This window comes from Boleophthalmus pectinirostris, unplaced genomic scaffold (genome assembly GCF_026225935.1).
Source record: "Boleophthalmus pectinirostris isolate CB_2022bp ecotype Guang Dong unplaced genomic scaffold, ASM2622593v1 HiC_scaffold_1, whole genome shotgun sequence".
NCBI classification, from domain to species: Eukaryota; Metazoa; Chordata; class Actinopteri; order Gobiiformes; family Gobiidae; genus Boleophthalmus; species Boleophthalmus pectinirostris.
Window position 1 is genome coordinate 34,057,669 of NW_026570970.1, and position 22,183 is coordinate 34,079,851.

General features: G+C 41.0%; 1 pseudogene; it reads left to right on the forward strand.

Annotated features, from left to right (window-relative positions):
- Positions 1–16,470, forward strand: part of LOC110162931 (abl interactor 2-like) — a 33,764-nt pseudogene extending 17,294 nt beyond the window's left edge.
- The last annotated feature ends 5,713 nt before the right edge of the window (positions 16,471–22,183 follow it).

A 22,183-nucleotide genomic window follows, 5' to 3' on the forward strand; every position in this document is an offset into this window, starting at 1 on the left:
CCGCACCGGACTTTAAAAGAAACACAACAGTTAGATGGGTCTGTCGGACTTTGGTGCGTTCACGGTGACTCTGGGCTTTGTTCAGTTGTGGCGTGTAGGGAGGGTGCTGTCTGGGACCGCTGGATTGTCGGCGTGTTCGCAGTGACTCAGTTGTTCAGTCGTGTCTAGAAGTGGCACATTGCACTCACTTTTTCGGTTTGTTCCTCCGTTCCGTTCCTCGTCCATGTGGAGTGATGTGGGTGTTTTTCGCTGCGCGGTCGCTGTCTGCTCCGTGCGTGATTGCGTGCGCTGCTGAAGTCGTGCTGGGACACCCGAGTGGATTCGTGTATAGGGCGCTTTGGATTGTGACGCGCGGTCATTTTTTGATGAGGTTGGAGGCTTAAGAATATAGAAAATAGCCCAGAAAATACAGTAGTTTAAAAACACTCTTCATTACCACATGACATCACAAGGTGGAACAGAGTGTTTTCTGTTTGAGAGAAGAACTCAGCCTATATATGCAATGTTTGTGTGTTGAACGTGTGAATGAAACAAAACACAATTCCAGGTTTGTTTTTGATGAGGAAACAACATTATAACAGTGATCAGAAAATAATTATGATCAAGTTTTTTCACTTTTTGATTGTGTAAAGATCAGGAATCTAACCCACAACCTCCTTACAGAGAGGAGGAGACAGGATGACCACACCTTTTCCATAGGCACCCTGCTGTTTCTTGGTCAGGTGTAATGTCCACGTCCATCTGTTGTTTTGGTTCGGACTGGGCACATGCTGAGACGCCGGCTGCTCCTCTCTCCTCTCTCTTAATCAGAAAGAATGTACACCAGTGGGAGGACGATAATGCAAAATAATCAGGATTTCCATAGTGTCTTTAGGAGATAACCGCTTCTTCTAAGGGTTCACGTTTCTCTGTGATTGGTTAAATCGGCTTGCAACTCACTTAGAGGCTGATCCACAGATGGAGTGTTTAGTTTGTGTGGAAAAATGTTATTATAGACAATATAGAGCTGTAGATTAGTCCAGTGTTTCCCAAACTTTTTTTTCTGAGGACCTATATTTTAAAAGTCACAAACCTTCGCGGCCCAAGTCAATATACACATTATTCGTAAATCACAAAATAAAGGTGGATTTGACCTTTACTGAACATTAATGAGGATATTTTATTGTTGACAGTGATTGTGTCTCTGAACAATTAGTCATTGAACCAGCAATAAAAGGATCCATCAGTCGCCTATTTGGACATTAAATGTAGCCCATTTCTTTTTCTTTTCAACATTCAATTGAACCAGCAATACTGAAACAAAATAGTCAATAAAATGATTACAAAATATAGGATTTGCTGACTCACTAGCGCTCTAATGTGTTATAAATCTATATTGCAGACCTACATGCAAATTGTAACAACCGACTGTGACCCAAAAAAATCTCTTCTGACCCACCTGAGGGTCACGATCCAGTCTTTTGGAAACACTGGTCTAGTTGACTAAAGAAATTCTTGGTCTTGATCAAAAATGCAGGGAACAGAGCGGGGTATTATGCTTAATAGATTAGATTATTTTTTTTACATTTTCTAACAAAAAAAAACATGCCTGAAGAGGTTTTAGATTTCATCCACGCATGTTTGAGTAATCTAGCGAGCTCTCCTGGGTCCTACTCAAACCCTCCTTACAGTTAGCTGTAAGATTCTGTGCAAAGCTCCGCCCACAAGCCTACGTCACCCATGCTCCCACAAGACATTTATCCATAAATATATAAAAACATGATACAAAAGTACACAGCAACTTGACAAACCTGATGCAATGTGCAGTAGTTTCATTAGCGGGATGCGCTGATTGTCTTGTGATAGTGCTCTGAAGGGGGAGTGACTTAATTGAGGGAGCAAAGACTCAAAGCATCAAAAATTAAAGTGAAACTAATAAAACATGTTACAGGTGTATTGTGTAACTTTTCTGGTGGAGGTCGCTTGGTTGGAAATATTTCACAGTATGGCATTAAACCTTGCTATCTTTATGGAGACCAAATGAGACTAAGTTACAGGTCAGATCTGTGGAGAGGCGACCACACTCACAGTCAGAATACCTTTTTTTTCTTTTTTTTTAAGGTATTTTTGAGCTATAAAACCATCTGTAATTGAATAAATGTATAACGGTAGAGGTGTGTAATGTCACACTGTGGAACATTCCAGGCAGAGCAGTGGCATCTCCATAGAAACAAGCAGATGACAGGTACAGATACAGATACAGTGAGAGATTTTTATCTATCTTTTATTTTGACTTGTACATTTTCACTTACATAATTATGTCTTATTTGACAACTGTCTCTTGCTATTTTTTGCTACTTATTTAAAATTTATCATTACCATTTATATTTTCGCTTTTTGTTATTATATTATATTGTGATGTGTGAGCTACTGTGTCCAAATAATTTCCCTTGTGGATCAATAAAGTCTAAGCGATGGACCCCACTCCAAAAAGTTACAAAGTGCACCTTTAATATAGTGTTTTCAACTAATATAGCATTTTCAAAACAATAAAAGGTAACATGGTGATCAAAATATGTTACGTGTTACAGTTATTATCACATAGATGTCAAATACTTGTGGGTTTATTGTTGCATATTGGCGTCATCATTATAATCTTCCTGTTCCCTACGACACACTGCGCACAGGAAGAGCTCCCCCTACAGGACTCTGGAGCCGGTGCGCCCCCCTGTGGTGCCTAATGTGTCCAGTCCCAGTGCGTGTGCTAACCTCCCCAGCCCAGTGAGAACAGCCACGGTAACGCACCGCCCCAGAACCAGCAGGTATCGACTTCCATCACCGCCGCCATCGCCGGAGCCGGAGCCGCTTTCAACTCTTATTTTGCTTTTTCATTTTATTCTTATTTTTTACTAATCCAGATATTTCCTTTATGCTGTGTGGACTTACTTTTGTAATTGCAGCAGTGATGGTTTTTGGTATGTGCTTTATTATAAGATGTGTTTGATTCAGTTCATGTTATTCTATATTTAATTATAAATGCATAATTAAAAAACGGTATTGGTGGTTTTCAGATGACATCACACCATTCTATAGGATCATTTCTATTAGTGACTAGACCAAGAACTCACTAGCCAGGCTGGCGCCACCTAGTGCCTCCTCTCGATTGCATTTCTCTCCAGCGACTAGGTCAGGAATTGGAATACACTAAACAGTTCACAAAAACTCCAGAAATGCAAGTTCGAGCACCAGTCAATCAGCGAAGAGCCATACATTCTGTGTTGGCAACGATTCCTGAGATCGAGGATTTAAAGCCGGAACAAAGAGAATGTTTGGTGAATTTTATCAAGGGGAAAGACGTTATTGCCCTTCTTTCTATGGGATTTGGGAAAAGCTTAATATACCAGCCATTCTAATGCTGCAAGGTCAGAGAGTTTCTACGAAGTGAAACCGGCTGATGAATCAGGCTAAGAACTCACTGGATTACAACAGAAATCAGCATTTTAACAATATTCACTTTAGCTGCCCTCATCTGTATTAAAGGGACAGTCCAGAATTGTGGACATAGCACCTCATTTCCTAGGGAGCCAGAGTGTTGGAGACACTTTTAAAAATATTTCATCCAGTCCTTGCCACTAAAAACAGTCTTACCCACTCCATAAAACACCAGAAGCAAATCTATTATTACACCAGACTGTTGATGTAAATGTCTGTGTTGATAGAATAAAGTTTGAAATAAACTAACCTTGCATCGCATGAATTGTTGCATGTTGAGGGACTATTTTCTCAGCAGCAGTGCTTGGTGATATCAGTCCGTCACTGCCAAGCTTTCTATCAGGAAGTACAACTCGCTGCTGCTCAGACATAAATCCTTCAAATGCAAGGTTGGTTTTACTTCTAAAATTTGTTTATCGACACAGACATTTACATCAACAGTCTGGCGTTATGATTGTTTTGCTGGAGTGGGTAAGACTATTTTTAGTGGCAGGATAACTATGGCCATTGACATGCACTAGGACTGAATGGAATATTTAAGAAAGTGTCTCTACATGTCTCCAACACTCTGGCTCACTAGGAAATGAGGCCCTATGTCGAAAAATTCCGGACCGTCCCATTAAATATTCTTGAGCTATAGAATATTTAACCTGTCTTTTGCCATATTGACACATGTAGCCCTCTGAACTGAGCCGTATGCATCAGTCTGGAACTGCTCTTGCATAAACAATCAGAACCACCGATTGGAGCGTTCAAACTGATGTTTCAAGCAGACTTGTCGAAACATCACAAGCCGAAACATCTTTACATCCAGCTGAGAGAAAAGCACAGACATCATTTCTGTCCACAAATGCACTAAGCGTGTACTTTCTGCATGTTTTCCACAAACTAAATCTGTATTTCTGTTAAAGTCTGAAGTGCATTTGCTAGTAACACCATGTTTGTTTGAAAAGTCTGTGAATTCAATCTCGAGAAGTCATCTTGTTGGCGGGTTTTAGAATGTTGTGATGTCGTCTGAAACCCTGCAAAGTGAGCCAATTAACAGCCAGATTATCACGTCTTCATCACTGAATGAACTGAACCATAACTTGTTTTTTCACCTTTGCAGCTTCAACATGTGTCAGTAAACTTTCACTCTAATCTCATTCTTTTCCCATTGCTTTTGTGTGCACATTTTATTTGCATTATAACATGTTGGCTTCTTCTGGTCGTCTGCATGTCTGAAACTAAGAGAACGTCTCCTTGTTTGGGAATGAATGAAAGTCACTCAGATTGTGATTGTGATTCCAGCGGCAGCAGTGGAGGCAGCAGAGAGAACAGCAGCTGTGGGAGTGTGGGCCTGCCCCTCGCTGTTCCCACTCCCTCCCCCCCGGCCACCTACCCAGGTAAAAACACACCCACCTATACCCACCTATACCCAGTTAACAACACACCCACCTATACCCAGGTAGCAACACACCCGTCTATACCCAGATAACAACACACACACGTATACCCACGTATGCCCACCTATACCCAGGTAAACACCACACCCACCTATACGCAGCAACAACACAACCGTCTATACTCACGTAAAAACGTACCCACCTATAGGCGAGTTTCATTGTTGACAAAAGCGTGCGTTGCATGCTGGGAATTATTTTGGTCGGCGGCAAGAAACACTTATTCAACATGACGGACGGAGCGAGAAAGCACGTAAAGGGTATTGATCCCGGTTATTTATCCACTCTAACGGCAGAGGACCCAAGACCATTTGACCAGAAATTGGTCATAAGCATCGACAGACGCAAAATCACCCTTTTCAACCCCTACAAAGCCTGAACCAAACCAAATTTCTGGTCAGAATCGCCAACTACCTGGACAAATATTCACTTTGGCGATATCCACAATGACTTGGTGGAAACTCCTGGGCCATTCACAGCAGAAAAGATGAAAACCTCCAAGAGTCTCGATGTGTTGTTGAACTTGTTGGAGTCCACGGTTTGTTAGGATCTTCTACGTTTGCTGTGCAGATGTTTGAAAGCCGTTTAATTCGCCGTTGGCAGTTCTTTTCACTTGGAATACTAAAAAGACATTTTCCTTCTTCTGTGCTTCTATTTGTGCATCCAATAATGCAGCAGGAATTTACCATTATCAGGGATAAATACGCAAGGTTACGCACTGTGTTTGACCGCTATCGTGTTTCTTGCCTCCTACCAAAATATTTCCCAGCATGCAACGCGGGCTTTTAATAACAATGACGTCAGCTGAAACTCGCCTATACCCAGGTAATAACACACCCACCACCTATACCCAGGTTACAACCATACACCCACCTATACCCGCCTATACCTGTTGTCAAAGTTTTCAGCTTGTCCAAGAAAGGGTGGAAGAAAAGGCTTGGAGACCAACTGGATGTCCTATGCAGGAGAAGTTTATTTACCATCAATAATATGGACCCAGCGGCACTTGAAAAGTCAACATAGTCTGATTTCAAAAGAGAACATAGTATGATCTTTGAGTGTTCAAGCCTCTTTACTATACTTCCGGAAGAGGAGGTTTATAAAGCAAGTGGTGAGACTATGAAGACCAGTAGGCACCAGTTAGTCAGCAATATGCCACAATTTAGAGAGTGGTATGCCAATGGTGTGCCAAGGGAAGATCATGGTGTAAATATAGCTTTTGTGTCAATGTTAAACTGAGATGCAGGTGGAAGATAAATTACTTAAATTCTCTTCACCACCTATCCCCAGGTAACAACACACTTACCTCACTCAATGTTAAACTGAGAGATGTACATGGAGGATAAATTACTTAAATTCTGTTACACCCACCTAGGCCCAGGTTACACCCAATCCAGTCCAGCTTTATTTGTATGGCACATTTTACCAACACAAAGTCTCCAAATGCTGCACAGAATAGGCCCAAATAAATTAACACATTATATAAAATAAATCATAAAATAAATAAGCAAGTCAATAAAAAACATAAAAAAATACTAAAATCAGCAAATCGACTGAAGTAGCAGTCTTTATGTGACAGAGGAGAGCGTTCCAGAGTTTGGGGCCAACCACAGAAAAGGCCCCCCACCCCAGAGTCACCCTGGCTTTTGAGTCTCATTTTTGGAACAACAAGTTGGAGCTGGCCCTCAGACCTCAGAGCGCGCGAAGGAGTGCAGGGAACAATGAGGTCTGAGATGTATGTTGGGGCCAGTCCATGAAATGCTTTAAAAACAAACAACAACATTTTAAAATCAGCTCTAAAATGACTGAGGAGCCAGTGCAATGAGGAGAAAATAGGTGTAATGTGTACTTTACAATGTGTTAAAAAAACGTGCTGCAGAATTTTGGACTAACTGTAAGCGTGACAGGTTTTCTTGGCTCGGCTCAAACCAGTGTACAATGCATTTCAGTAGGCAAGACGTGTAGAGATAAAAGCATGGATCACCCGCTCCAAATCACTAAAAGATAAAAACAATTTGAGTTTGGATAAAAGCCGCAGTTGATAAAAACTGGATTAAAGCACTGCATTTATCTAGCCAGGCTGGGGCCACCTAGTGCCTCCACTCAGTTTCATTTCTCTCCAGCAACTAGGTCAGGAATCGGAATACAACAGACAGTTCGCAAAAACCCCGGAAGTGCAAGTTCGGGCACCAGCCAATCAGCGAAGAGTCATATATTCTGTGTTATCAATGATTCCCAAGATCGAGAATTTAAAGAGAAATGTTTGGTGAATTTCATCAAGGGGCAAGACGTTATTGTCCTTCTTCCTACAGGATTTGGGGAAAGCTTAATATACCAGTTAGCCCCATTAGCGGCACATTACATACGTCATGATCAAATAGCAGCGATTGGTTAAATGATAAAAAGTACCCGTCTACCGTTGAGCGAACAAAATCTAAGGCTGTGAGGTCAGACAGTATGTACGAAGTCAGAGTGGCTGCAGGGTCTTAAAAGTCTCATGTTCTTAAATTAAGGTCTTAAAAAGTTTTAAGTTATGTTGTCCAAACCTTATTTTTTCACAAAGGTCTTAAATTTCATTTGCCTATGTTTTTGTTTACTCAACCGAGCTGCAGTGCAATGTTAAATGGAGGGAGGAAAAAAAACGTGAAATCATGTAACGTGACTAAATGTCTAATTTGGAGTATGCACAAAAAATACTTTGGTTTGTGGCGCCAGCGGCAATGAGTAAACAATCAGTAGAGTGGAGGAAGATGTTGGATAGATCATGGAAGTGCAGGTTTAATCTACAGTGGCTCTTAGATTCTAGATATAGTACCGGTAGTTTGTTGGTCATTATTAGATTTGGATCTGGTGTTTTTCGCCCGCATATTGGGTGCGATGTTGAACTTAATTTTCATTTAAGAGGCCATGTCAAACTGAAAATTAGTAGACATGCTTGGTTTAAAAAACAACAATTTCCATTTTGGACTCATTCAAATTTTAAAAATTCATAGCCAACCAAGCCTTGACGTCATCTAGACATTTCCACAGAGGTGCCAGGGCGCTGCTATTGATTTTCCTGAATGGCAAATAGATTTAGAACCCACCTATACCCAGGTAACCAGCCCCCCACTAACCACCCCACTGAACACCAAATCCACCATATATGTAAACACGGCTAAACATAAGTACAATACCAAATTTTGAAGTCATACAGTCAAATAAAACTAATAATTATATGAATAGTAGTTAAAAAGACTAGACCCCATTGGTATTTGTACTGTCCCTCCTTTATCTCCGTCTGTTCTCTCTTCCTTCTCTTCCTTCTGTTTTTCTCCTAAGTTTCTCCGGGCGCCGCACCCTCGTCGTCTCCGTCCACAGCACCCAGCTCCTCCCCCTCTCCCTCCCCCTCCACCTCTTCCTCCTCCTCCTCCTCTTCCTCCACCATGACCCAGTCTCACCCTCCAGGACCTCCAGCCCCCGCCCCCGCTGCCCTCTCTCCTCACCCCAGCTCCCCTCCTCAAACCTGGGCAAACTCTGACCCACCTCTGGCCTCCTCCTCCTCCGACCCCCAGCCTGATGCACCTGCCCCGGATCGCTCCCCTCTGCTCTCCCCTGCTCCTCCGCCCACTCTCTCCTTCGTGTCCTCACCGTCCCCCAGCGAAGGTGAGTGCATCCAACACTGTAAGTTTTGATATCTATAGTCGGATCTCCAAGCATTTTGAGCAGCACTTCATACACCATACATCAACACTCAGTGGTTAGAGCAGTGGTCCCCTAACCTGGAGGTCAGAGGATTGATTCCCGCTCGGGCCAATTTCTGTTGGTGTGTTCTAAGGCAAGACACCTAACGCGCATTGCTTAGTATGTAAGTGGTGTGTGTGAATGATTGATGGTTGTCGGAGGGACTGATGGTGCAGATTCTGTCAGCTGTGGCTACAATAGGCTTAATTCATGCTTACGTCACAAACCAGGAAGACGTTTGGAAAGATGCGATTACAACTTCTGGTGTAGTCAGTTTTACAAAGAAATATTTGATCTATTGCACTCTTAATGGTGGAAATTTACTAAATTGCAATCAGTTCTGTGCAAAACATGATTTTAACCTTTCATATTTGGACTTCATGTGTTTACGTAACGCACTCCCTAAAGAGTTTGTTTTTCTTTTAAGGAACATTTTGGCAAAGCAAACTATACACCCACATATACCTGCCTCATCAGTACAAGGAGTGTCAATAACAGACAGAAAATGAAAAAAATTATTTCTTAGAAAATGTCTAACAGAAAAAAATGTTCCCTGTGTTGCAAAATAAAAATGATATATATAATAAATATGATAAAGAAGCAATAACAAAACTAAGAACAATGCACTTGGCCTTTCCTGTCAGTCCTAAAGTGAAAGAAACACATTACAAAATTATGAACAACATATATCCATCCAAAGAATTACTTCAATTGCACTTTAAAATTCAAGAAAACATTTGCACTTTTTTTTTCATTTGTGTAACAATCCAACCGTTTTTGTCTGAAATGCAACACTGGGTCCAGTTCATATTTCCTTCCTCACCAGTCTTGTTAAATAGAGATATTATCATTTTGAATGTACTACTTCAAAATAAAAAAGAAGAACCTTGTCTAAACTTAATATTATGTCTTGCCAAATTTTACATCCACAAACCTAAAATTCAGAAGTGTCCCCCTAACTTGGCTTGTTTTAAAAATGAAATCAAGTTATATATAAAATCTCTGAAATATATGAAAGTGTGTTCTACATGTGTGAAATTCCCTTGGACTCTATGGACTCAGACTGAATGAACTCTACTCCCTCGCTATCATCACTCACTATCATCCTTTTCTCTTAAATGCACTTTTTATGTTGTTTTATTACTATTGTATTATATTATTATTATATAATATGTTGCGTTTGTGTTCCCTCATCCTGACGTGTAACTGCTGACAACACACAGCTTGTTTGTTGTATCACGTTTATGTTTAACCCAGTTGTGTGCAATTAATTAAAAACCCATTGAAGTAAATGTGATCAGCAGTAAAATGAAGACTGCATGCGTATGTGCTGTTTAGAATCATCTTGAATTTGGCGCCTCATCTCTTCTAATCGCATGTACCTTGTGCGCTCGAAGTTGTGCGTCAATGAGGAAATGATGAAAACTGAAGTATGGGTGTAAATGTTGATTAGTCAAACATAACAGAACGCTTCAATGACATTTAGATGAAGGAAACTGGACCTGGGAAGTTGTAATCGCATCTTTCAAACATCTTGGTTTGTGATGTAAGCGTGAATAGAGCCTACTGTGTGGAGTGAATGAATGATGACTGCAGTGTTTTGCGAGGCTTTGAGACACAAGTGTACGGCATTATTATTAAGACAGCAAAAAAAAAAAAACACCTTTAAAGCCTTGTTTATTTATAGTACCGTACATTTTGCATAGTATTAAAAAATATATAAAATAAAAAGTGCTACATTTTGACCCTAAGAGCGACTTTTACAATATATCAGTACTGGGACACTTTGACTTTGAATTAAAAGAAATTGTAAGTGGATCCAAGATGGCCGTATGTTGTACCGTACACAGATTAATGATGATGTTAAACTATGAGAACAAATTAAGTACTGATAAAATATTGTGTATTTCTGTGTGTTTTTTCTCAGGAGCGATCGTGCCTCAGTTCTACAGTATGAACCGCCCGCAGCCTCGACACCAGGTCCCTCAGGTGGGCGGGTCCCTGCCTTACCGTCGCCCCCCCTCCGTCACCGGGCAGCCAATCACAGCAGCCCAAAACAGGGTTAGCCCCGCCCCCATCTCTGCAGCACAGCCTATCACAGCTCAGAGCACGGTCAACGGGGGAAATTACTACAACCACAGCCCAGGTAACGAGCCAGTGTTTCAGTTGTGTGATCAGAAAAAATGTATGTTAGTGACCAGATGTGTTTGTGTCCCCAGCCTCTCCTCCTCCTCCATCTCTGCTGCAGTTCACTCCACAGCTCCCCCTAATGGGCTTCGTCGCTCGGGTTCAAGAATCCAGTGAGTGCTTTTATTTATGTGGGGCCACAATTGGATTTTATTGTTTTGCTGGGAAATAGGGCTGTCGCAATAACAGCAAAAATGAATCATCGCGGTACTAAGAGGCCCACCGTGGTGGATGTTGGGCCACCGCGATCACCGCACATGACCAACATGACCTGACCCAGAGTCCTGCACGAGTCCGTTTTTATAGACCTGCACCCGCTCAGACCCGTTAACATTCCATCTGTTATCGCCCGTGCCCGTGATAACTCAGGACTAACCCAGGACTACGCGCCCGCGTAGACCGGGTAGTTGAGTGACCGCAGGCAAAAGGACCACCGCAGCTCCACGCCGCATGGAGTTAAGTGCGAACGTCACCCGATCTCGCTTTGCGGACACCCTGCTCCACGTGCTTGTGCTAAGTCTCTGACCCGAGCTGCCACAGTGAGACCTGGAGAGATGCAGCAGCACTTGTTCCAAAACCAAATGTTACTTCTCCCACTACACACGCTATATCCACACGACAACCAAGGTACATATGTATCTGCTCAACATCATGGGAGAGAGTTTTCAGTGCCGCTGGAAATATTGTAACTCCGGGGGGATGTGGGGTGGGGGAGGGGATGCGATATCATTGCATATCGTGCTGTCGAGCCGCTATACCACACCGCAGGACAAATTCCCTAACCGTCACAGCCCTACTAGGAAAGGCATGAAAGGGCCCATATAATGCTATTTTCTGATCTGATGTTGTTTCCTTGTCAAAAACATGCCTGGAGACTGGAGTTGTATTTTGTTTCTTTCACATGTTTAACACACAAATGCTGCATACTTAGGATGACTTTTTCTCTCAAACTGAAAACCATACACCATCACTAGAATCATTTGGATAATTTCAGTCATGGAATTGCCGATATTTACTGAACTAAAGGTAAAAGGAGCTGTTCATTTAAAAACTACCACTGCATGACATCACAAGGTGAAACAGAGCATTTTGAGCTTTGGAGATGTAGACAGACAAATAATGCAGGATTACTCAAACACGTGTGAATAAAATAAAACACAACTCCATGTGCATATGGGGCAACAGTAGCTCAGTTGGTAGAGCGTTTGTCCACTAATCTGAAGGTTGGAGGTTTGAATCCTGCTCTCAATGTAAACATCATAACATCATTAGTTGAGTGGTCAGATCCACTGACCCACAGGTTAGCTGGTATGATTCCAACTCCCACAGATGAATGCTGTGGTTGTGTCCTTGGGTAAGGCACTTAACCCACCTCGCCCACAATGTCTGAGACCAACCTAATCCAAGTTCATTTAATAATTAATGGTAAATACAGTGCTTTTCCACCTTCAAGGCCCTTAAAGTACTTTACAAGAAAAGAACCACTCACTCCCCCCACCTGTATTAGACCAAGACTCAACCAAGACCAAACCAAGACAAATGTGAACACATCTTAACAGCACATGAGACTGAATTTGAGTTGGGCTGGATTGGGTTGATAATTATTTAAAGTACATCCAAGTGTAGTACTCCCAAAGTTACTTAAACAACATAATCATTAAAAATAATATTTTCATTTTTCTGATTATTCCCCATAGTCTCAGAAGGAGCTCCTCCCCCTCCACCTCAGAGCCAACCAGAGGAGCCGCTCATCTCTCCACAGCCCCCTCTAGTGGACAAACCAGAGCAGGACACAGAGTTCACTGACCCCTACACAGAGGAGGAGCCAGCCTGGGCCCCGCGGAGCTACCTGGAGAAAGGTACAATCAATCAAACTTTACTGATAAATTGCTTTTCTTACAAAAACAGTAAATACCTCTGCTTTGCAAGTAAGAAAGTAAGGAGTACACTTGATGATAACTGCACTATTTTGCAGCCTTAAGTAGATGCACAAAGTAGTGGTACAAAAATAACTCAAGTAAATGTGAGAACATTCATATTTGTTTTCCCGATTTGCCAATTTTTTAGTGTTTAAACAAAAATTTTGTAGAGGTGCAAATGCAAATACAAAAGTGAAAAAATGCACAGCACACTCAGATAACCAATGTCAAAAGACTTTTTTATTTTCAAAATAACGTTTCAGCAAAAAAAAAACGTTTCGCCAAAAAAAAAGTTTCTGGAAAAAAAAAAGACAAAAAAAAGCCTTCATTTATCAAATATCAAATCAGGCTTTTTTTTGGCCGAAACGTTATTTTGAAAATAAAAAAGCCTTTGGACATCGGCCATCTGAGTGTGCTATGCGATTTTTCACTTTTGTCTGGAAATGGTGACATTTTTTTTAACTGTTGCTTAGCAAAACTCGTCTAATGTACACAGTAATAATTATTATCTGACAAATATAATAAAACATTTTTTTTGTTAAAATAATGTTTGAAGTGTCAGATAAAATGTGTTTCTTGTGTAAATTGTGCCGAACCTTTGGGCAGAATTAAATTGAATAGATAGAGCATATTTTTCAACTTTTGTCAACTATTGAGATAAAATGAGAAAATCGTACAAATCTGTCATACGCGCTTTAAGTCTGTGTGTGTCGCCCTCTAGTGGTGGCCATCTACGACTACACAGGCGGACAAAGAGGACGAGCTGTCGTTTCAGGAGGGAGCCATAATCTACGTGATCAAGAAGAACGAAGACGGCTGGTACGAAGGAGTCATGAACGCCACCACCGGACTGTTCCCTGGCAACTACGTGGAGTCTATCATGCACTACAACGACTGAGAGAGAGAAGGAGAGCAGAGAGAGAGGGAGGGAGAAAAAGAGAAGGGGAAGAGGGGAGAGGTAGGAAGGGATAGAGAGCTGGAGCGATGACTGCTACTACTGAACTGTTCCCTGGCAACTATGTGGAGTCTATCATGAACTACAGCGACTGAGAGAGAGGAGAGAAAGAGAGATGAAGCGATGACTGCTACTAACGGACTAGTAACTATGTGGAATTGAGGGGAAGAGGGAAAAAGAGTAGGGAGAGAAAGAGAAAGAGAGGAGTAATGAATGCTACTGTTCGATTGTTCCCTGGCAACTACGTGGAATCTGTCATTCATGCATTACAATGACTGAGAGCGAAGAGAGGGAGAGAGAGAGGCAGCGGCAGATGGAGGAAAGAGAGTGAGAGGTTTTTTTCTATTTGTGAAGCCATTCCTATAAATATTCAGAGCCATATTCAAAGTGCAATAACCACAGACTGTATAAAGAAGTGGACTAAGGAAATGTGATGTCACCCACAGCATTCAGCTCCAGTCAAATGAAGCTTATCGAGGTTGGAGGTTATAGGAGCGGACTGGGAGCCGAGTTCCATATTAGGAATGGACAAAATAGCAAAATAAAAATACCAGGATCATGTAGAGCGGGATAATATCAACCTTTTAAGACCAAAATGTCGAGGCTCACCGCAGCGGTTACAGAGGGAAGGGTGAAGTTTTTTCAATACAAAGTGAATTAGAGTCAATGAAGCCCCCATTCTCACTTCCTGTTTGGAACGTGGCGGCTTGCAGTTTAGCTATGTCCATTTATATATACAGTCTATGGCACTAACACAACTCAGAGAAGTGCAATTTGTGGAGCTGAAAAATTACTGGGAAATTCTGTTCAAATTAGATTTTTTAGAAATGAAGACACTTTAATGGCACAAGATAATCGAGTGTAAGTTCAAAATTTATTGTCAATTCATACAAAGATCATACAAAGAATCAAAATTATGTTTCTCACTATACTAAGCATAATAATTAAATAATAAATGGTAGGGATGGGCATTTGATTAAATTTTCTTAATCGATCGTCGGGAGAATTAGCGATCGATTTTCAATTAATCACATTTTTTATATTAAAATGAGCATCATTATTATTACTATCTGCACTACTAATCTGCATAAATAAATTCAACTTTATAACATATAAACCATAACCACTCTAGAGCCACATCAGCCCGTTTGACATTATAATGTGTTTAATGCAGCTTTGCCCAAGTCTCACAGAAATGAAACATAAAACCGCATGGCTCATTTGCATAAACTAAGCAAAGAAAAAAACAGCTCTTGTGCGCTGATGCAGTCAACTTCTGTTGGATTAAAGGACACGACAGGAATATGAGTGTTCTTTCTGTGACAGAGGGATGTTGATGCTAATGGTGAGTCTGTTCTTTGTGTATCTCATGTTGGAGATGGTTCGTGTTTTCAGAGATGTCATGTCAGTCATGTGCAGGTTTAGCGCAGCTCTTTATGTTGCAGTAACCGGGATACTGCGTTTACATGCACCATGACGAAACCAGGACGCTGATGTGCATGTAAACACACACTGAGTGGTACAGTGTGGAGGAGGTGCCACAGCCAAAACGTGGGACTGTGACACACAGCTCCAGTGTTTGCGCTGTAAGACGCAGCCTTGTCTCCATACGCTACACTACACACAACAACCTACACTCGGTTTGTCGATTAAAAATTAATGTAATCAACAAAATTCTTAATGATCAATTATCGATTAATCATGCCCATCCCTAATAAATGGTAAATAGTGCAGAAGTGCAAAAGGCATATAGTGCAATATGAAAATGGTGTGTGTAGCCATGTGCCTTTTGGAACAACTTTCACATCAGGTTCTCAAATATTACACTAATACTTTAATCAAGGCTTATACGGTGCTAATTTTTGGAATGGAAAAAGCCAGTTCATACTTTGCAGCTGACATCAACCATCCCTGGGGGGAGTGACGCTAACTGGAAACACTGCTCTGTCTGAAACTCAAGTTAGGCTTTAATCCGAGCTTTGTTGTATAACACAATCTGATCACAGGCTTCTGAAAATGTGTTGTTTAAATCAATTTTGTATTTTTTCCAGAGTTTTCAGATCATCTGAAATCAAAAACTTATCAGGCAGTATTGCTAATGTGTGCATCGTGTCAACATGGAAACTGCTGAACATTCTGCCATAGACATTAGGGATGTAACAATAACTGGAATATTGTGATACCGTATTGTCAAAAGTCTCACAATAATATCATGGGCTGTCACAATATATCGAATTACAAGTTCCTTTGCTTAAATACATGGTTTTATAGTAGCAACAGCTTATAAACATCGGGAACTACATATCCCAGGATTCATTTCAGCTCAAACAACATGAAGAGATGTGTTTTTTTACTTGAATTCTTGGGATTATGACCTAAATCTTGTCAAGGTATTTTAAAAGCAAAAAATGTGCCCTATCTACAATTACATAAGCCTCTTCAAAATGTCGTACTGTGAGATGTACATCGTGATAATATCGTAACGAGAGATTTGGAGATTGTTACATCCCTAATAGATATACATGTAGTCTCCCCCCTCCCAACGTGATGTCACTGCAAAGTATTAATAGAAGTATTAATAGAAAAAATATGCAGTATTCTCTCTACAGGTGAGGTATTTCTAACTTTTACATGATATAAAAAAATAATCATGTTTACATTTTTGTGCAATAGTCTTACGAGAAAGGGAAGCACATTTTGAAAGAAGCGTCAGTGCAGTTTTTAAACCAGTATTTATCTTTTCACTTAAAGTTGTACGGTGTAACTTGTCCGGTGGAGGGTTAAGCTTAAATTTACAGGTCAGAGCTGTGGAGAGGCGACCCTGCTCCCATGTTTTTAGGAAAGACATTATGCTTGTGTCTGCTATGTAGGTATAATCAGAGGCGGAGTTAGCAATTTGGGGGCCCTATGCGAACTTAAACTTCTTTTTTTAATATATTTATTCTTTGTTTTTCCCCATTGTTTTTGAGACATGCACATCTCTTTATTTGAACTTAGGTGGATTGGAAACTTGTCTTATTTGTTTGGTCGAATACTAGATAACCAGAGCTGAAAGTAGTTTTATTTTTTTGCTAGTACATTTTTGTTTACATCCATTACATATGATTATTTTTCTTATGATTATTGTTAAAGAGAAAACTACTCTCATTTAATGTCAGATTGAGAGAAAATTAAACTGCTCTGAGGCCTCGGTCATTAGTGGCACTGCGGGCAATAGGTTGGGGGATCATCCAGGTTTGGGGGCCCCACGGAGCCGCCCACTTTTGCCTAATGGCAGCGCCGCCTCTGGTTATAATCTTTGACATCCCGTGGATCATTCTGTTATAATTTGGACATTTTAAATCACAATATTCATGTAAAGCGACGTAATAATAGAAACAGATCCACTGACTTCCGCGTTAGAAATCTGTGGTGCCCAAACGTCGTCACAACAAATAAAGTAAGTACAGAGCAGTGGGCGTGTAGCCGTGGCAGTGAAAACGTGAGTTGAACGGCAAAATAAGCGATTAAAGTGTGCTCAAACATACACGAATCACTCCAAATACAACTTCGAGAGGGTGATCGAAAAGGAGAATAGGTCCACTTTACTAATAAAACACCAGCAACTGAATAACACAAGATAGATTTACTATATTTTCCGGGTTATTAGGCGCGCTCTTAAGCCTCCAACCCCATCAAAAAATGACTGCGCGTCCCACAATTCAAAGCGCCCTATGCACGAATCCACTCCGGTGTCTCAGCACGACTTCAGTAAACTACAAAGCCGCACCACCCGCAGTAGAGATGCGCGGATGGGCTATTTTTTCATCTGCAACTGCGACACAAAACTCATCATCCGCCCACTGTCCATTTGCAGCCAAGGTTTTGACCAATTTTCAAAACCGCACTCGCCCGCCATCCGCCGATCGATTGATTTTAGATTTTAGAAGAATCATACAGCAAACAAACTAAGGAGCCTCGATAAAAATGCAAACTCTATAGCTCATTCATTCCAAAATTCGCTCAACGTGCATGTTCACATTCTTAATCCGTTTTCTTGCGCAGCGAATTAATTGACAGCGTTTTCTGACTAGGCTGTTTTTTTAACCTTCTTGTCTTCGTGTTGGATGTTATTGCATTCTGAACATTCTGCCATTGCTCAATGTTATTTCAAAGTCATAGCCGTGAACGCGGTCAGAGGACTTAGGGGAGAACCGTCTTTGTCTCCAGGGCCAAAGGGGCACAGCAGCCGCTCGTCCCTCCGGGTTTAACTCCCTGTTCGGAACCTCACCGTGAGTGCATGGGCTCAATAAAAGCGCCAGTTCTTTGCTCAAGAATCGTGGCTTTATTTGCCGTGATGCACTAAATAACAGGGCAATTGCTTCCTGACTCGCTCCAGGCGCCTTCCTACCATTCACCCGCAAAACCCCCGCAGCCACACTCATCACTCCACGCCGATGAGGAACGGAACGGAGGAACGAACCCGAAAAAGCGAGTGTAATGTGCAGCTTCTAGCCACAACTGAACAACTGAGTCACTGCGAACACGCCGACAATCCAACGGGTCCCAGACAGCATCCTCCCTACACGCCACAACTGAACAAAGCCCAGAGTCACCGTGAACACGGGCAAACAAAGTCCCACTGACCCATTTAACTGTTATGTTTCATTTAAAGTCCGGTGCGATTTATTTGTGAAAAAAGTTTGAAAATAGACCATTCTATGACAGCGCGCCTTATAATCCAGAGCGCCCTATAGTGCAGAAAATACGGTAATGTCATACTGTGGGACAATCCAGACAACGCAATAACAGATAACAGACAGCAAACCCTCTACAGCAGAAAAGTTACATTGTACAACTTTAACAGGCTTACGCGTAAAGTGTATTTGTTAAATTCCAGTTTTCTCCCTGTTGTTTTGGAGGTGCCTATCCTGATTCTGTGGAGTAAGTGAAATGTTTACAGTGATTTTACCTCCCTGTACATTGTTTTAATATATTGTATTTTTAATTTATTTGCCCATAATCCTTATAAACTGTATTTTTGTATATTGTAAGCCTTTTGTAAAATCGTTCAAAGTTATTTATTTAGCGCCATGAAACGATGAGTTATGAGTTATTGTAGACTTGTGTGTATGTGAGTGTGTGGATTTCTATTGGTGTGATGTTGATACTTTGCAGCTCGTGTCATTAACATTCCCTGGGGGTGTGATGCTAACTGAAGGCATTGCTCTGTCTAACGCTGTATTTTTATTTTAATCTGACCGTAAAGTACAGATTTAGACAACAAGAGCTGATTTGGGCTGTTAAATCAGTCCCTCACGCATAAAATTACAGTCACAAGCTAGTTAGAAAACCCTTTCGAGAGCATGAATGTGTGCGTTGTGTCGCCACGGTAACTGCTGAACATCCCACCATTACATGTAAAACACCCCCAGCGTGATGTCACTGCAAAGTATCAATTGCTTTAAAACTATGGACCTAGTTTTAGTTTTTTCAAAGTGTTATATTAAATGGTTAAAAAGCACAAATATTTGGGAGTAAGAGAATGCTGCAGATTTGCCCTACATTTGTTGACTTTTGTTGAATAACACATGCATATCTAAGTGTGTCAGATGCCCTCCCGTCCCTCTAGTATTTGAATTGAGGCTGAACTAGGATCTACTATTACAATTATTATTTTCATTCACACATGTTTGACAGGGTAGCCACGGGGTCTTAAAAGTCTTAAAAAGTCTTAAATTATGTTGTCCAGGTCTTATTTTTTTCACAAAGGTCTTAAATTTTATTAGTCTGTTTTTTGTATACTCAACTGGGCTGCAGTGCAATGTGAAATGGAGGGAGGGGAAAAAACACAGCGTGAAATCATGCTCTTAGATTCTAGATATAGTCCGGTAGTTGGTTGGTCATGATTAGAATACATGTATCACAGATTTTGAACTTCTGGTCACTTGTGCAATGCATACTGGGAAGGATTTTCCAAAAAAGTGAGCATCAAACCACCATGTTTGATTTCCCAGTGGGATGGGTCTATTGACAAAGCCGATCTTTTCAAGTCTTTTGAACCATATTGCTTTTGTTTGTTTCATTAATTTTCATTTAAGTGGTCTTTAAAAGGTGTTAATAAGTTTTAAATTTTGAGGTAGTCAAACCTGGGGGTACACTGTTTGAGGAATCCTTTATTATTAGTCTGTCTACGTCGCCAAAACTCAAAATTTTCTATTCCACCTTGTGATGTCATAAACTGGTAGTTTTCAACTTAACAGCTACCTTTTGTTCAGTAGAGATTGGCATTTCAAATGATTCTAGTGAAGGTGCAGTTTAAAACAAGTGTTTCTGTTTCAGTCTAAAAATGCAGGGTCTTTGTTTTAAACATGTGTGAATGAAACAAAACACAACTCCTGGTCTGTTTGTGATGAGGAAACAACATTGAAATTTATGAAATTGAAAATCTAAATCTTTCCGTGGCATTTTGGGCATTCTCTTACATTTGGTCTTGTCTGCAGTCTCCCTTTAAATATCGTCTGTGCAAAGTTAGTTGGCTTCGCTTATCGGCTGATTTTAATCAGGATCCTTGTATTTTAGTTTACTTGTATTTTACAATCCCAGTGTTAAACTACTACCTCTTCTACCACTGGTACTACTGCCACTACTCAAACTAACATTACTACTACTTCTGCTACTGCAGCTAAATTAGGTATTACTACTACTACTACTACTACTAATGCTATTACTACTGCTACTGCTACTGCCACTACTACTATTACTAATGCTACTACTACTGCTACTGTCACTACTACTAGCAGTGTTGTGCAAGTTCACACTTTTCATGAACTAGTTCAAAGTTCAGTTCACACTTGTTCAAAGTGAATAGTTCACGTTCATAGTTCACAATTTTAATTTTGAACTAGTTCAAAGTTCAGTTCATTTTATATTTAGATGAGATCTGTAAATGAAAGGCTGCATTTATTTTTCAAACTGACTTCTAGTTTACAACAACTTTACAAGATACACTGTTGACAAGTGACTTTAAAAACTGTAATGTGTTATTTATGACTTGTTACTGTCATTTCAAAGTAATTTGTTACATTACAATATTACTGTATTTAAAATGTAAAACATTACACGACTATTGCAGCACTTTTAATTTACTCTCACCAAAATAACTGTTAAGATGCTGAACTTTTGCACCGTATATGGACTGAACCAGGACTGAACCAGACTAAACCAGGACTAAACCAGGTCTAAACCAGGACTAAACCAGAACTGAACCAGGTCTAAACCAGGTCTAAACCAGGACTAAACCAGAACTGAACCAGGTCTAAACCAGGACTAAACCAGGTCTATACCAGAACTGAACCAGGACTAAACCAGGACTGAACTAAACCAGGACTAAACCAGGTCTAAACCAGAACTGAACCAGGACTAAACCAGAACTGAACCAGGTCTAAACCAGGACTAAACCAGGTCTAAACCAGGTCTAAACCAGAACTGAACCAGGAATAAACCAGAACTGTGAACCAGGACTAACCAGGACTAAACCAGAACAGAACAGGACTGAACCAGGTCTAAATCAGGAATAAACCAAGACTAAACCAGAACTGAACCAGGACTAAACCAGGACTAATCCTGGACTAGAACTTGGAATCTAGGACCCTGAGAGAACCCCGAGTGATCGGGCGTCAGCTGCGTTTAGTTCGGTGGAGCGCGGACTTCTGCGTCGGTCCTTTCGCTCAGGATCAACGGTCTACACGAGCGCACCTCCGGCCTTTCACGCTGCTGATATCGCGGGCGGTGATTTTAGCAAATTTGTATGAAGAAAAACGAAAAACCCACCATTTCAATCCAGGTTAAAAAAGCATTGTGACGCGCGTTACTGACATATGTACCAAGTAAAATAATACGCGCGCGGAGCAGCACGTCCTGTGCGTGTAGATTTCAGAAAATAGGATCCATCCTATTTTTTGACGCTCTACACGTAGGCGCGTATCCCCGTCAAAATCCACAGAGAGCATGTATCTATTGTTGTATTTGTGCATTTACCATCAGCACATTGTGCTCCCTGGGCAGTTGTGGATCATGTGAAAGAGCCCAGATCCACATAGACTGTTAATTAGTGCTTTGAAATGTACTTTTGAAATCCTTGCGTTTGCCGTGGTCAGCCTGTACAGAAGGTAAATACAAGCAGCTAAACGCGCCCAGTCAAGTTTGATTGACTTCTCATTGAGAGACACAAGAGTCCGTACGTTCCGCTAAAGCTGCCGGTGGAGTCGCCTTCGCGTTGACACGCGGCTGTGGTTTCGTTAAGTGCGAGCAGATCGTCACTCGTCAGGTGAAAACAAATTCCGACGTTTAACTGAACCCCAACAGTGACGTACGTCGTTCATCACACATAATTTGAACAAATTCACGTTCAAGTTCTTGATTTACAAAAGTGTTGCGTTCAGTTCAAAGTTCACTGAAAAATGAACGTGTTCAATGAACGCGTTCTTTTGAACTCGTTCATACAC